Source organism: Sturnira hondurensis, unplaced genomic scaffold, assembly GCF_014824575.4.
Source record: "Sturnira hondurensis isolate 20B ecotype Veracruz unplaced genomic scaffold, ASM1482457v3 Scaffold0021143, whole genome shotgun sequence".
NCBI lineage: Eukaryota > Metazoa > Chordata > Mammalia > Chiroptera > Phyllostomidae > Sturnira > Sturnira hondurensis.
Window position 1 is genome coordinate 25,798,511 of NW_028093774.1, and position 15,111 is coordinate 25,813,621.

At 42.7% G+C, this 15,111-nt stretch overlaps 1 protein-coding gene and 1 long non-coding RNA gene across 6 annotated transcripts in view; both read right to left on the bottom strand.

Moving 5' to 3' along the window:
• RAD51B (RAD51 paralog B) overlaps positions 1 to 15,111 on the bottom strand; it is a 519,294-nt gene that overhangs the window by 446,206 nt on the left and 57,977 nt on the right. The gene's annotated exons all lie outside the window — the stretch shown is intronic.
• LOC118976927 (uncharacterized) lies at positions 352 to 2,740 on the bottom strand. 2 transcript variants are annotated; one of them, XR_005064383.1, is made up of 2 exons: positions 2,530 to 2,740; positions 352 to 511 (listed from the first exon to the last, which is right to left on the bottom strand). It is a non-coding gene; the product is annotated as an uncharacterized LOC118976927 (long non-coding RNA). The 2 variants fall into 2 exon arrangements; XR_005064384.1 differs by having other exon boundaries at positions 352 to 1,684.

Below are 15,111 nucleotides of genomic sequence, written 5' to 3' on the forward strand. Positions count from 1 at the left end.
TGTGTATCTGTATTTAGAAGGTATTATTTTTATGCAGGGAAAACTTGTTAAAACACCAGGGCCTTACTCTGGAGGTTCTGAGTTGCCGTCTGAGCTGGAATTCGAAAGCTTTGTTTTTCACAAGTTCTCCCCTGTGACCCCGACACAGCTCCCCCACCCACCCACCCGTGTGGGGCCCTGCATTCAGAACATGAACCTCTGTGAAATATCTGCTCTTGGGCCACTCACCTGCTTTTGGAAGTTCTCCTAATTTTTCTCGTATTTTAAGAGTTTAAATATACAGAACTATGAAGGCAAAATATGCAGGGGATTTTATGTTTATGCCGACTTTCAAGTTAGGGAAGCATAGGATTGGTAAACAAAATGTCTTTATTTTGTTTTAATAATCTCAGGAGAGTAGAGAAAAATGACACAAGTCTTCCTAGCTGCTCCTGCACACAAACTCTGCTTACACTCCAGATGACTTATCCTCTGAACTAGTGGTTTTCAAAAGTGACCCCAGGGATTTGCACTGAGGGAGAAAAGAGAAGGCAAGGATTCAGGGTCATTCCCCTCTCACCCACACTTAAGCAAAACAAAGTTTCCGCAGATAACACAGAAACCACCGACTACTCTGCTGACATGTGCAGTTGACTGCTGTGTGTTCCCATGAATATCCTCCCGTGGAAATCAAACCGAGCATTTGAGGCAAAGGGTGGCAACTCGTTGTTCTTTGGAAGTAGATGGAGAGATGGATGGATGGAGGGATAGATGGATAATAGATGGCCAGCCCACAGCTCCTGTGACACTGGCTATCTTATTGTACCTATCAACCCACAGGGTCTTTATCATTATACAGATGCAGGCTCTAACAAGAAAATGTCAATGTCTTAAAGGAATCACCAGTTACTACACAACCTCCTGCTTCCTCCGTAAGAGTACATTGGGAACACAGAATTCTTAACAATTTTAAAAAGAGAAGGTCACTTCTAAACATGGTGTCTATAATGCAATGAAATAGGTGTTTTAACAAGCCTCTATCACATACCTAAATGAATGATGTTTGTGAAATAAATCAACCAGGAATTTACTCTAAAAAAAAACCTCCTGCCATTTGTGACAACTTGGATGAACCTGGAGGACATTATGCTGAGTGAACTCAGCCAGCCAGAGAAAGACAAACACTGCATGATCTCACTTAAATGTGGAGTCTAAAAGGGAGAAGTTCATAGGAGCAGAGAATAGAGTAACCTAAAAATGAAGACCTGACACTGCAGAAAAATAGTCAAGGGGAGGTGCTTGAAGTTCTCCCCCTCCGCAAAGGAGCATATATAAAATGAATATATCATTCCCTGTGGCCATTTCAATGGAAACATCTTCTCTTTGGATGTACTACTGTGGGCATTAATAAAGAAACTCAGACACCGTATTTCTCAAGCACTACACCTCATAATCACAACTCCTGGCACAGTCATTTTCATCTTCTATAGATCAAAAATGTCCTTGTCCTGAGTCTTCCTCTCACAGCAGGAGTCAGGCCTAGGTCCCTCACAGGGACTCCGCTGTCTTCCTCTCATTGGACTTGGCGGGCGTGCCCTGCGCCCCGCCACTCCACACAAGCCTTCGCTTCAAGTTCGGCGTGGCTGCCACCTCATTGCCCAATTCTCCCACTATTCCAAGTACTGAAGAAGTTTCCCAGAAATCCCTGTTTGGATCAGCAGAAATAATCTGGTGTCATCAGCAGATTTCACCATTTCCTTCTGGAGTCATTAAAACACCAAACAGGCACGATCTTGTTATCAGCCCTCCGGGCTCCTACTAGGAAATGCTCTCCGGCCCAAGCCATCCATTCTCTGCTATGTGGACATTCCCATCCTAGGACTAGGATGTGTTTATTCACTAAAGGTTTAAACTGCGATGGATTTTTTAAACTGAAAGTTGCAAAATGCATTACAAAAGTAAAGGGGAAGAAGTTCCCAAAGGGAAGGCCAAAATAACCAGCAAAGAAAACAGCTCCTGCTTGAACGGTCTTATCCAAACACTCAAACCACCTCACATTCAACTGATCCGGAAACCTCATCAGAATTTCGACCTTTGCCCTCCAATTATTTACTTCTTTTAAAATCATATGAGGAAACTTATTGAGCATATTTGAAAATTCTATATGAACTATAACCAGCAGTTCCAACTATTTTATTAGCTTTTTCCACTCTTTATTACATTTGAAGGGGGAAAAGCAAACAGCCCTTATGCAGAAAGTAAAAAAGCAAACAACTTTCTCCTCAAACCAGTCTGTGCTCTGAACAAGAGAAATCACTCTTTCTTTTATTCAAGTGCAAATCTGTTTGAAGCTTTCATTTTGCTTTCCCAGCCTGCTCTCTGCAGCTGCATAAAAGATGAGATGCGGGAATGAAAGAAGACCAGACTGAGGCCAGAAAGCAATGCTGCCCGTACGCAAACTCATTCAAGAGCAGTGTGGCTCCTGTACATCCCTTCCACTTCTTCCCTCTAGCAGAGCCCTGGCCAAAAGGAGGAGGTGCTGAGCCATACCGCGTCCAGTCCTGTTTAAAACAGCACGCCTGCCCCGACACAAGCACCTGAGGTGTTCTCAGCTCCAAAGTAGGTGGAATGAGGCAGGATCGGGGGTAACCGCACCCGTCTCTCTCAAGGTGCCTGTGGAGCAAGCGAGTGGCAGGGCGAAGCAGCAGTGAGCAGAACCACTTTCCCTATGTCACCCCATGCAAAATCAGGGCAAAAATCTGCCCCCACACGCCAAATCCGCGGCAGACTTTCAGAAAGTCTGGCAGTCAATTGGCCTGCGTGCAAGGGTATCAGGTAACCTTATAATCCCAGTAATCTACTCAGGCCAACAGTGAACCACACAACTGAAAAAGTCCACCAACCAAATCGAACTCTGCTGGGTTCTGAGGCATATTCTCAGGGGGGTTTGTCTCAGCAGGCATTTATAACTCCATGTTATTTTTAATACTGTTCTTTGGATTTTGCCCCACACAGAATTCCCAAGTCACAGGAGGACCATGAACAATGTCCAGATGTATAAAATACAAAAATACTTCCCTCCTACTTGTGCATTCCAAGACAAACACCACAAGAAGCACGTGTGACTAAACTCAGAGCCCATTCCAAATTAAATACTGCATCATGTGCACAGTGTAGGGCTCAAAAAACAAAACTGCACAAACATTCTGCACGGTTCATAAGCCAGACTTGGGCAAGCACATGACCGTGTTATAAGAAGAAAACATGAATTGGAGTGTAGGGGTAAAGGGTGAGAAAATGCTCAGTCATGACCTTTCCCAGAAAATTGGTGCTATTTTCAGAACACTTGTATAATATGGGACATAGATGAAAGAGGAAATAGTATTTTTCTTTGTTTTTTTTTTTCCTTACTGATGGCCCTCAATTCTAAAACCACCCAGCAAATAGGAAAACCCTACAAAGATTTCAAAACCCCTTGGTAAGCCATGCACAAACATGAGAGAGCGAGCGAGCCTGAGAGATAGAGAATGAATGAACACTTAAACGTCTGGCTGGCCGGCCCAGACAGAGTCCTTTTGACCTATAAACTGAGTTCTGGATAGAGTGCCTGGAACTGGAGTGGGCAGGAAAACAGGACATGCAGGTCATGAGAAAAGACTTCTACATTATTTTCACTGTTTCAAAAATCAAAGTGAAAACTAGAGGGATGGACAAATAGATAGTAGACAAGCAGAGAACAGTTCGGCTGAGTGAGTTCTTCTCTTACACTTACCCCTAATTTAATGAAAACTTTTAATAAATTAAGATTGTGAAATGTTTAATGAATTATCTTTTTTTGAAATTATGTAACATTTGATAGATACAAAAGAATATATACAGGGTGGGGCAAAAGTAAGTTTACAGTTGTTCATATGGAAAACAATACAATAATTAATAAGTAGTAAAAGAATAAACTCACAACTTTTGTGTACTCACAACTGTAAACCTACTTTGACTCTGCCCTGTGTGCACCATGGAGGTTATGCCGCAGCACAGTGATACAAGCACATACCCATGGACTCACCACCTAGTTTATTAATTTATTAATTAGAATATTCCCCGTTCCCATGAAGTTGCACGTGGTCCCCTCCTGACCCACCTTCCTGCCTCCCTCCCATTGGCCATCACTGTTCTGAACCGTGCATTTATTTCACTCTTGCCTTCCACGAAAATAGCTTTCCCCGCAGCTGATGGAGTGCTCAGATGCACTTGGTAAGCCCCCTTCAGGAATGCTTTCACACTGGGGAGAAAAATGTCCCTCCCCCAATCTGCAGAAAACACTACCTGCCCGTATGTCTCTCTTCCCCCAAATGTATCTTAAGATCAGCAATTATGTTTTATTTGTTCCAGTTTCCCAGTACCCAGCAGAATGATAGGCACAGAATTAAGTGTCAAATAGTTATTTTTCAACTGATCTTTCAGATTAGAGCCCAAACACCTTAAATCTTTCACAACCAGAGCCTGGTCAGCAACAACAAACTCGACCCTTTCGGCGGTTCCCTCTCTCCGCCGGCTCCCCTATCTCCCAGCCCCAGGCCCAAGTTCACCAACGATCTCCCTAGACTGCCACCACCTCATCACACACCAGACAAAATCTGAAGTGGCAGTGACAGTGTCGAATGAGGCTATTTCCTCAGGACCCACAGAGCGCTACAGCATTTGGGCCATGCTTAACCACAGGGGCTCGTGAGACGCAGAGGAGCCCACTGTTTCCTAGTCAAGGACAGCATATCACCTACAAAGAAAACTCGAGACAAATGGACTGAGAAGTCCCTGCCACTTGACAGCAAGGACTTTCACAACCACCTTAAAATGGCTTTGCATTGTGTGCGGAACCCAAGTCTCTCGGGGGCTATGTTCTAAAGGAGAAGCCCACACCCTCAATTATGTCACCATTATGCAACATGCTCGTGATGACAAATTTGTCCATCAGCCTGAAAGAGTAAACAGACAGTTAATGCCACTCCAGTTTCAAATGAGATCGTGCGGCCTCCCCCGGAAGCTGCCGTGTCAGCACACTTCTCGGACTCACCTCTCCACTCCGATCAAAGCACAGGATTAAGAGTAAAAAGATCCAAAATAACTTTCTGGGAGTGGAGAGGAGCCAGAAGAGAATGTCCCCAGGAACTTAAACCAGTCATAAGACATCAATCTAAGGATTTTTCTTAAGGGACAACTGCATTGTAATTCCAAAAGGGTTACTTGTTACACTTTCAGAAGCACAGGTTAGGCAACTGTTCACATAAATGTTCACTCAGAATGAAATTTTTAAAAACTTAAAAGCACAACAGCACGTGCCAGGCTACTTTCCAAAACCCACATCTCTGCAATGATGCAGCTGAGAAGCCTTGGTCAAGGGTCCACACTAAATCTGCTAGAGCGACCCAGGGAAAAATGTGGAGAAGGTGAGCATCTTTCTTGGAAGGCTTTGAATGCTGTATTTCAAACTCTTAATGCTAAAAAGAAAAAGAAAAAGATCCCTCATCTGTGCCTGTCACTTGTCAGAGATGACCATTCTTAATTTATCAAGTCAACTTAAAAAATATCTTCACTACTACCACTGTACTCTGATGTCGAGCTGAAAGTTTGGTAAGGAGACAGAGAATTCCCTCGAATGCACCGCCCGAAGGAGCCGGCCAGATGACGGGCACGCAACTCACGGCCACCCAGGTACTTCACTCCATGATCACGCTGCCAGGGAAACATCTCCAGTCAAACCCTGTGACAAACCCACCCTCCGCTTTCTCCACCTACCTCCCCTCCACCGTCTGAACACGAGTTTGCATCCAAAGGGTTACTGTCACCACACGTAAGTCACAGAAAGACAGGAGCCTGTGGCATCACGGTGTTGATCAGCTGTGAAGGCGTCTCTCCGATGGGGACTTAGCAAAAGCAGAATGTCTGCTGGAGTCAGACGGTCCTTCACCATTTCTGTTTTTGTTTTTAGCTGTATCTCTAAGAGTGTATCTTGCATGAACCACAAAAAAAGGATACAACTATTCTTTCCTCGCTATCCCAACCCCTCATATTTCTCTACTGGTGTGTGACCAGGATAACACAGACCGAATGAAGAAGGCGTGCTTTAAGCTAGAGGGCACTACGTTTCACTCTCAGCAGGTCAGGTCTTTGGGGGCCTCCTCTGATAGCATTCCATGTGGATGTAGGGAACAGCCTTAAGTAACAATAAAAGACAACTGTTAGCCCCCTGCCCATCCCCTTTCATGGCAACGTACACAACACAACCACACACACTCACTGCAATAAATCTGAACCACCTTATTTCATAATGGTGTACATACTGCAGTTTTATGCATGTAAACATAGCTGTGCTTCGAAAAAGCAAGAAAGGGAACAGACAAATAAGACCGAGGACACTGAAATAGAGAACAGGGGGACAGCGACCACAGGGGAGAGGGGAGGGAATTTTAGAGGGAAAAGGGAAGGATTTACAGGAACTAGTATAAAGGACACATGGACAACAACTAAGGGGGGTAGAAGTGGGAGGGAGGTGGGGAGCACTGGGGGAGCAGGCTGGGATGGGAGTAAAAGACAGAAAACTATACTTGAACAATAATTAAATATAAAAAGAAAAGAAAGAAAGTGAACAGACAAAATGAAAGAAAACACTGAAAATCAAATATCTGGTAAAAGACATATCCAGAAAACATAATGAGCTTTTTAATTCAACAATAAGAAAGACAAGCAATCCAGTTTAAAATGTGCAAAGGGTTTCAACAGACTCTTCTCCAAAGAAGATGTGCAAACAGCCGGGAAACACATCAAAATAGTCTCAACTTCATTAGCCACTAGGGAAATGCAAATCAAAACCATAAAGAGATACCACGCCATACCCACTACTACAATGGTTATAATTAAGCAAACAAACAAACAAACAAAGACAAGTACTGGCAAGGATGTGGAGAAACTGGGGCCCTCACTGCTGACAGAATTCTAAAGTGGTAAAGCCACTTTGGAAAACAGTTTGGAAGCTCCTCAAAATGTCAAACACAGTCACCACGTGACCCAGCAACTCCACTGCTACCTACAGACACAGGAGAAATGGAAACATATGCGCACACAAAAGCTGGCACACGGACACTCATACCTGCGCCCATTATTCATAACAGCCCCCCTAAAACAAACCAAGGGCCCATCAACTGATGAATGGATAAACAAATTATGGATATCCATACAGTGGCATATTATGTAGCAATGAAAAGGAATGAACTGCTGGTTACATGCTACAACATGGATAAACTTTGAAAACGATATGCTAAGTGACAGAAGCCAGTAAAAAAGACCACATATTGCATGATTCCATTTTCGTGAAATCTCTAGCACAGGCAAATTCCTAGAGACAGAAAACAGTAGTTGCTAGGGGCTGGGAAGAGGTTTTATCTCATAGGAAAATGAAATAGTGGACATGAAATATGAAACTAAAATTGAAAAGTACCTCTCCATACTATTTAATATACTCTACAAAGAAGGGACCAAGATTTTAAATTACCTATAAACTCAGAACGGTTTAAGTTACCTATAAACCTTTCACCACAGTATCCTCAGCCAGATTCCCTGACTCTCATTAAATACATGTCTAATAACAATAACGAAAGAAATGAACCAGCAACAAATGCCATAGGAACCACTTTCTTAAGCCAATTGACAGCATTTGACAACTTGCTTCACAATACACCTGTTTCCCTTCTTCTTTTCTATTTTCTTTCCCTCCTACTTCTTTTCTCTCTGTTTATCCTTCTCTCTTATTTTAAACCTATGTTTTCGGACTGCCATAGATGTTCTCACTGGCCATTGCTTTGCTGGATGGATCCTAGTGGTAGCAGTAAAGCACTTTCATTTTCTAATTATAAAGCGCCACCTAGTGGTCTAATCTCCCTTTACCCAAAAGGTACCAATGAGTAATAAAACTGGAAAACCTGCAAGTTAGCTAAGAAACATCAGTGAATCCCAGGTCTTCTGTCCTACCGGATGGTCTTCTGGCAACATCAGACACACTGAACCCATGTGTTCTCATATATACAACCAAGCTTTCAGAGGTAAATAATGTTCACACTGTACAAAGATTCACAGTCATACATGTATTTACTTTGCTTTTTACCCTAAAGTAGACAAATTATGTTACTTCATTTCTGATATAATTAGCAAAGGTGCAATTCCACTAAGAGATTTTTATCCCAATTACACTTTAAACACTATGAAGTCCAAATTTGACATTATTTTCTGCCACCTACAACGTTTCTTAAATTTCCCTGATCGTAATCTAACTCGATGTTAGGTGGCATTTGTCCTGTTGTCCCAGAATCGGTAAGGAGGGCCTACACGAGAGCAAGAAGCAGTAAATGTGCAAAACTGAGGGAAAGCACCCAAAATTATGTCCATCTATCTCCCCCAAGGTTTATTAAGTGGCGGTGCATTCAACCAACCCTCCTGAGCACAGAACTAATAAGGCAAGGAGAGGGGAGCCTGGACGTCTGGACGCATGGGCGCGGTACTGTTCAGCAAGCACTGCAGGAGAGCTGGTCATGCAGACTCAAGGGAGCACTCCGTACAGACCAGGAGGTGACAATGTCTGCAAGAGGAGACCCTGGCAGCTTGGTCCCAAGTTGACTGCCTAACAGGCTGCACACCGGAGAGCACCGGAACCTGGAGAGGTATGGAGCTGACTGTCTGGAGATCTCTGAAAGAAGAGGACGAGCTGGAGCAGTCCAGGCCCAAAGCCCAAACCCCAACAAAGGACTGTGGAGTACGCAGCTTGCCTGGCAAGAAAAGGGCTGCAGCTACTGGAAGGCACGTAAGATCGCACAATCCAATGGTCCCAAGGGCAGCAGCATGAAGTAAAAGAAAGATGGAGAGAGGGGGTGTCTAGGAGTACACCCACCATGAGAAGAATGGAGCACTAAGAGTGACCAGTGTGGCCAGCCACAATTCCCTTCTCTGTGAGGGTCCTCACCAAGAGAAACGGTCCGATGTCATTGAACACTGAAAATTTGACTGATTGATCAATTTATCATCCTCACCGAGGATATGTTTATTGATTTTTTTGAGAGAAATATAGATCAGTTGCCCCCCACTCCTCATACACACCCTGACCAGGGATTAAACCTGCAACCCTTTTGTGCATGAGACGATGCTCCAACCAACTGAGCCACCCAGCAAGGGCTGGACAACAGAATATTTAGAACACTGCCCCCCACCGGGCCGCCCTGAAGACCTGTAATTCCGCTCTCCCCAAACTCCAATGCCGATACAGAGAATCTGGGCCTCAAAAAGGGAGGGCACTCTCTCTGAGCTAGACCACAAGCAGCCCGAGTCACAGGTCTAGCCTGCACCAGGAGGATTGAGTTCCCAAAGTTTAGTGCAGGCCCAGACTGCTATAATAATATCAAAATATACATGCACACACACGGGGGGCGGGGGGGAGAGAAGTTGTGTGTGCACTTGCTTGGAATCTTACATAGATCAGAAAATTTTGGAAACAATACTTCCTTACATCCTAATAAACTGAACTTTCTCAATAAACTGGTTAAAAGAACTACCAGGGCACTTAATTAAAAACACAGATTCCCAGCCCTGTCTAAAGATTGTGATTTTCCCAGTCTGAGGAATTTGGCTTGCGTTTTGTTTTGCCCATCTGAGTGACCCTTACAATCACACGAATAGGAGAAACACTGCGTAGGAGGACTGGACCGCACTCCTGAGTGCCGCACGCTACTCGGCGAGATGGCTGGCACGTGTTTCCCCGTGCTACAAACAAGCAGAAATGCTTGCTATTTCTGCAGACAGTATTACATCTCCACGTCTGTCTTCTTCATACGTACTTTTCCTAGGATGACTTTCTCTCTGTATTCATTTGGTAAAGATTATCTATAGTGCTTATAACTCTCTGTTGCTTATATTTCACACCTCTTTCTTTTGGACAAAGAATTATGAGAGGGCAAAAATGATGTCATAACTTGTCCTGTATTCCCAAGATCTAGCACAAAGCTTAACACACCAATGTTTGTTGATTGGATCAGCTGATGTTCCCTGTCCCCTGGATGACTGTATATTACAGAAACTTAACCACAGTAAAATCTTGCGCAATATGACTAAATAATAACCTTTGTATGGATTATCTCTTTCTCCCCTTGCAATTTTTCTTTATATACTTGCTTAGTTTATCTGTGTATACATTCACCGACCAAATGACAAATAAGATGAGACATAGACAGAGTTCCACACTGATATAAAATTACCAATGTAACAAAAAATATTATACTTTATTTTATATTATAGTTATACAAAGGGAAAAAAGCAAAATTTAGACCAAATGGTTTTATAGTTAATTAGGGAGCATAATTTATATAGTAAATCGTAGTGTGTTTTTAATCCATCTTTAACCACAAAACAACTTTACAGTGAAGAAATCCATAAGAAAAAACTCCGGTATTTTACTGGGAGGGCATGAGTCACTGGGAGGTAAGCCATCTGGGAGGGTAAAGTACATTATTGTATAGGAAACACAGTTCCTTTCTATCCTAGAACTATCGACTGGAAGTGTCTCCTTGCCCCACTGTACAGTCATTTGAAAAGCAAGATTTCTTATGAACATGATAGTGTGATGCATACAAAAATAAAAACAGATAAATGCATATATATGTATATATGAACTTTAAATTCTTTGACTCACAATAAACAATGGATTCCCCCTGCCCAACCCCTGAAACAGAAAAAAACATTCAAGCTTTCTTTTCTGGAGCGCAGCCGGGACTATTATTCCTCAGCTAATCCAACAGTCAGCCCCAAGCTGCTGTTCTGCCAGTTCAATTACAGATGCTCAAGAACTTCAATACTGCATTTCTAAGCCTCCCTTCCAACTGCGGGTGGTCTAGGAACAGGGCACTAAACTTTACCAACCTTGACAGAATACTGTAATTGCCTATTCCCTGGGGGTGCCCCCTACTGCAGTATAAACTCCTTTACCTTAGAACAGTTCACACTCTAACTCTCTGAAAAACGATGGAACTCTTTCAGAACGGTCAAACACATCACGTCTCAGTTCAATGTGCTCCTACACGACCTCTCCCTGGTCTCCCGTCCTCCGCTGCCGGCTGTCCTGGTCCTCTCCGGACCAGCAGCCCACGGTCATCCTGGACTTCCCTTCATCACCATTCCAGGGGTCTCCTTTCTCTCTCTCCACCACTGTGCCCTGTTTTCATGTCTTCTTTTTTCTTGCATGTCTCTTTCATGTCTTACCTCTCCTTCTGATCCCTCCATACCTTCCTGAGGAAGGAAGGGTAGGAGATAAATTTTTGAGAACCTGAAGTTGAAAATATCTTTATTTGACGCTCATAACTGACTGGCTGTTTGGCTGGACATAGAGTCTATGTTTGGGGTAATTTTTCTCTCAGAACGTTCGAGACACTGCTCCACTGTCCAGCAGCTTCCAGGGCTACTTTTGAAAAGTCTGACACTCTGCTCTTCCCTGTTCCTTTGTGACTTGTTTTTACTACCTGGTGCTCTGAAATGTGCTGGCAATATATCCCCCCCCTTTTTTTGTCCATTCATAGTGGTTAGTACTTTCAATTCAAAACCTCACGTCTTTCAGTTCTGGACATTTTTCATGTACTGCTCATTTCACTGGTAATTTCTTCCCTTCACTTTCCTTTATCTGTCTCTCTCAAAGTCCGATTAGAAAAGAGTTAGGCTTCCTTCATGGGTTCTCTGTTATTTTTAATACTTCTCTAATATTTTTTAATCTCTTTGACTTTTATTTTCTGGAAGATTTCCTCCATCTTTCAATCTGTTGTTTTTTAAGTTCTCCTATTATACTTCACGAGCTCTTTTTCCCTGAATATTCCTCTTACAACCCATTATTCTTGTTCCACATCACAGTATATTCTCCGGTGTCACAGCGATAATTACGTCAGGCACTATGCTAAGTGATTTACATTCGCCATATTTAATTACCACAACCAACCTAGACATAAACATCATTATTCCTGTGTAGATGCTAGCACACATCTCAAACTCAGTATCTATACAGGACTGAGCTCCTGATCGCCCCCTAAAACCTGCTCTACCCATAGTCTTCCTCTTGTCAGTTACCAGCAACTCCATCCATCCAGTTCCTCAGGCCGAAAGCCTAGGACCCTCTTTTCGTTTCACTAACATCTCCAAACCACCAAAAAATCCTGTTGGCTGAAGCTCCCAAATGTATACAGAATTCAAAGATTTCTCACCATCTTCTGTGCCACTGCTGTGAGTCACCATCATCTCACACCCAGGTACTAGGAAGGCCTCCCAACAGTTCTCTCTGCTGCTATCTGTCACTCCCTACAGTCCACCTTCAAGACTGCAACCAGAGTGAGCCTTGGAAAACGTCATTCAAGTCTTTGCTCCAAGGTCCCCTTCTCAACGACGCCTCCTTGACTACTCCAACTCTGCACCTGCTCTCCTCCCTAACCTGCATCTCTCTCACCCTGCTGTACTTTTACTTTTCTTACAGGGATTACTATCTTTGACACACAATTCCTGTTCACCGCTTCTCCCCTCACTAGGACATAAGCTGCCCCAAGAAGGTTTGATCTCCATTGTTTTCTTCACTGATGTATCCTCAGCACCTAGAAGGTGACTAATATTAAATATTTGCCAAATGAATGAATGTTGAACACCGATTTCATATATGAGAGAAGTGAAGTCTACGGACACCCAAAACATAAAAAACCTGGTTAGAACCTATGCTGGCCTGGGGTCAAAGTCCACGTGTTTAGGTTAGACTGCCCCTCATCCATGTCTGTGATTAAAATGAGGTGAATTATCCACGAACTTGCAAGTTAGGGGCGGGGGAGCATCATATTTCTAACACATACAAAATATATATTCCTTTGTTTAAATTCAGAGGGAAAGTGTTTATGCAAATCAGTGAGGCTATAGAACATTTAACTCAACACAAAACCCAGAAGATTAAATAAAGTTGGAAATTTCTTTTAGCACTTCCACTACCAAGATGGGAACAATGTTGCCACAAAAACTTCTAAGTGAGGACCCCTGACCCCCTGTTAGGGTACATACTGCTGAGGCATATGATGTATGAGTTTATCCAGGATTTTCCAATCCTTCCTCCAAAGATTTACTTTAAACACATGCTATTATGTATTTTAACTGGACTATTGAAAAGTTTTTGGCTATTTCCCCTATTCCTATTCAAACATCTAAATTACATATTCTTCTTAATAAGAGCTAGGGGGAAAAAAAGCTTCAGGCTCTAAAAGGAAATACTACTTTTGTTTTTGCATTGGCAAGCTTAGAAAGCAAGGATAGAGACTTATTACATGCAATTTTAGACAATACTAACAAACTCCTGTGGTACAAGTATGTAATTTGATAAATGTTCTATGCGTTATGTAAGAATGACAAATTTCACCCCTCAAAGTCAAGACGAAAGCTGGGACAAAGCCTTTCATGTCTTTGGCAGCAGAGCTGGTAGGCAGCACTAAGCTACAGGAAAACAGGACCCTTACGCTTATTTTCCTTCACACTCCCCATCTACCTGATGTCATTTCCCTTCAGCAAGGATGATAGAAGCCCATAAAATAGAGGAATCGGTTCTGGAAAAAAACAGTTAGCCATTGCCATAAAGCAAGGGAGAAAGCAAGCAGTCAGGCATCTATTCCTAAAGGATTCATCCGGGCCCTCTTCTTTCTCCAAAGTACCACCATTTTTTTATTCACTATGAAATTAAAGTCTATCCAATGAACCTTGTAGCAAACAGTTGTTAGCTGTGCCTACTTGATATCTAATTCTACCTTCTTCTGATAAATATGCCCCATTTCTTTTGGAAACCTTTCTTCCAGACCCATAGTCCACATGTTTTAGGAGATGCTGCACCCCTAACAATAAGAGTGGAGCATACCATCTAGGTCCTGCAGAAGCAACAAGTGCCCCAGCCACAGTGGGCATATGACCAGGCTTGTCCAATCAGAACGAACCTCAAGAATGTGTACAGGAGCTAAAAGGAAGAGGCAACATAGGTCTAAAGCAATTTGCCAAAAGTAGACCCTGAGAATGAGGGTAACACTGAAGGTAGAATAGAAAGATCAAGAGAAAGAAGACTGAGCCTCTACGGAATCACTTGAACCCTCTGGATTAAATCTCACTTGGAGCTAGACTACTCCCAGAAGAGCAAGGGGGAAAATATATGTCTGTACACATATGTGTACACATATGTGTACAGACATATATATATCCATGTGTGCATATATACACATACATACATACATGCTCTAATAGGAGGCAGTCAACAGACATTCCCTGTTGCTGCTGGAAGAAATGCAAATCACATATGATTTCTGGACAAGCCGGAAGCTCAGAGATGAGACAAAGATCAATGTTCAGGGTTCAAACTGTGCAGGTAGTCATTCTGTCCATTCACGCTGCCAGAACAGTCCAGAAGGATGGTAAAGGGAGAGTGGACACAATAAGTTTAGAATTATTTCTACTAGTTTATTCAGCAGATGTTCAGTCTCAATTAACCAAGTGAATAATAAAATGCGGTATCAGTCAAAACCGCATCCTCTTTCTCACTGAGCAGTCTTTCTGGTAGTTCCCGTGCTTCTTCCTTCCTTATTTGCTTCCTGCTTCTGTCCATCCCAACTTCGCTCCCTCCCTGTTAGGCACCAAGACCTTCCCAGCACTAAGTTAGAATATCATGTGCCTTCTGATATAATACACTGAAAAGAACACACATTACTTTTGTGTTGTGTTACTCTTGCCAAAAAGAAGAGTATATTCTACATTTAATCATGAGAAAATTCAAACTGAAGAGCTTCCTACTATTTAGGTACATGTTTAGGTAAATAGGCATCATATATATTTAGGTAAAGAAACAAGACAATCATACTTAACCTATCCAGATTTCATCCCTTGATAATTATTACTTTTTATAATTGTATGTGCTATACTTTTTTTTTAAGATTGTTATTTATTTTTAGAGAGGGGAAGGGAGAGAAAGAGGGAGAGAAACATTGATGTGTGGTTGCCTCTCCTATTGGGGACCTGGCCTGCAACCCAGGCATGTGCCCTGACTGGGAATTG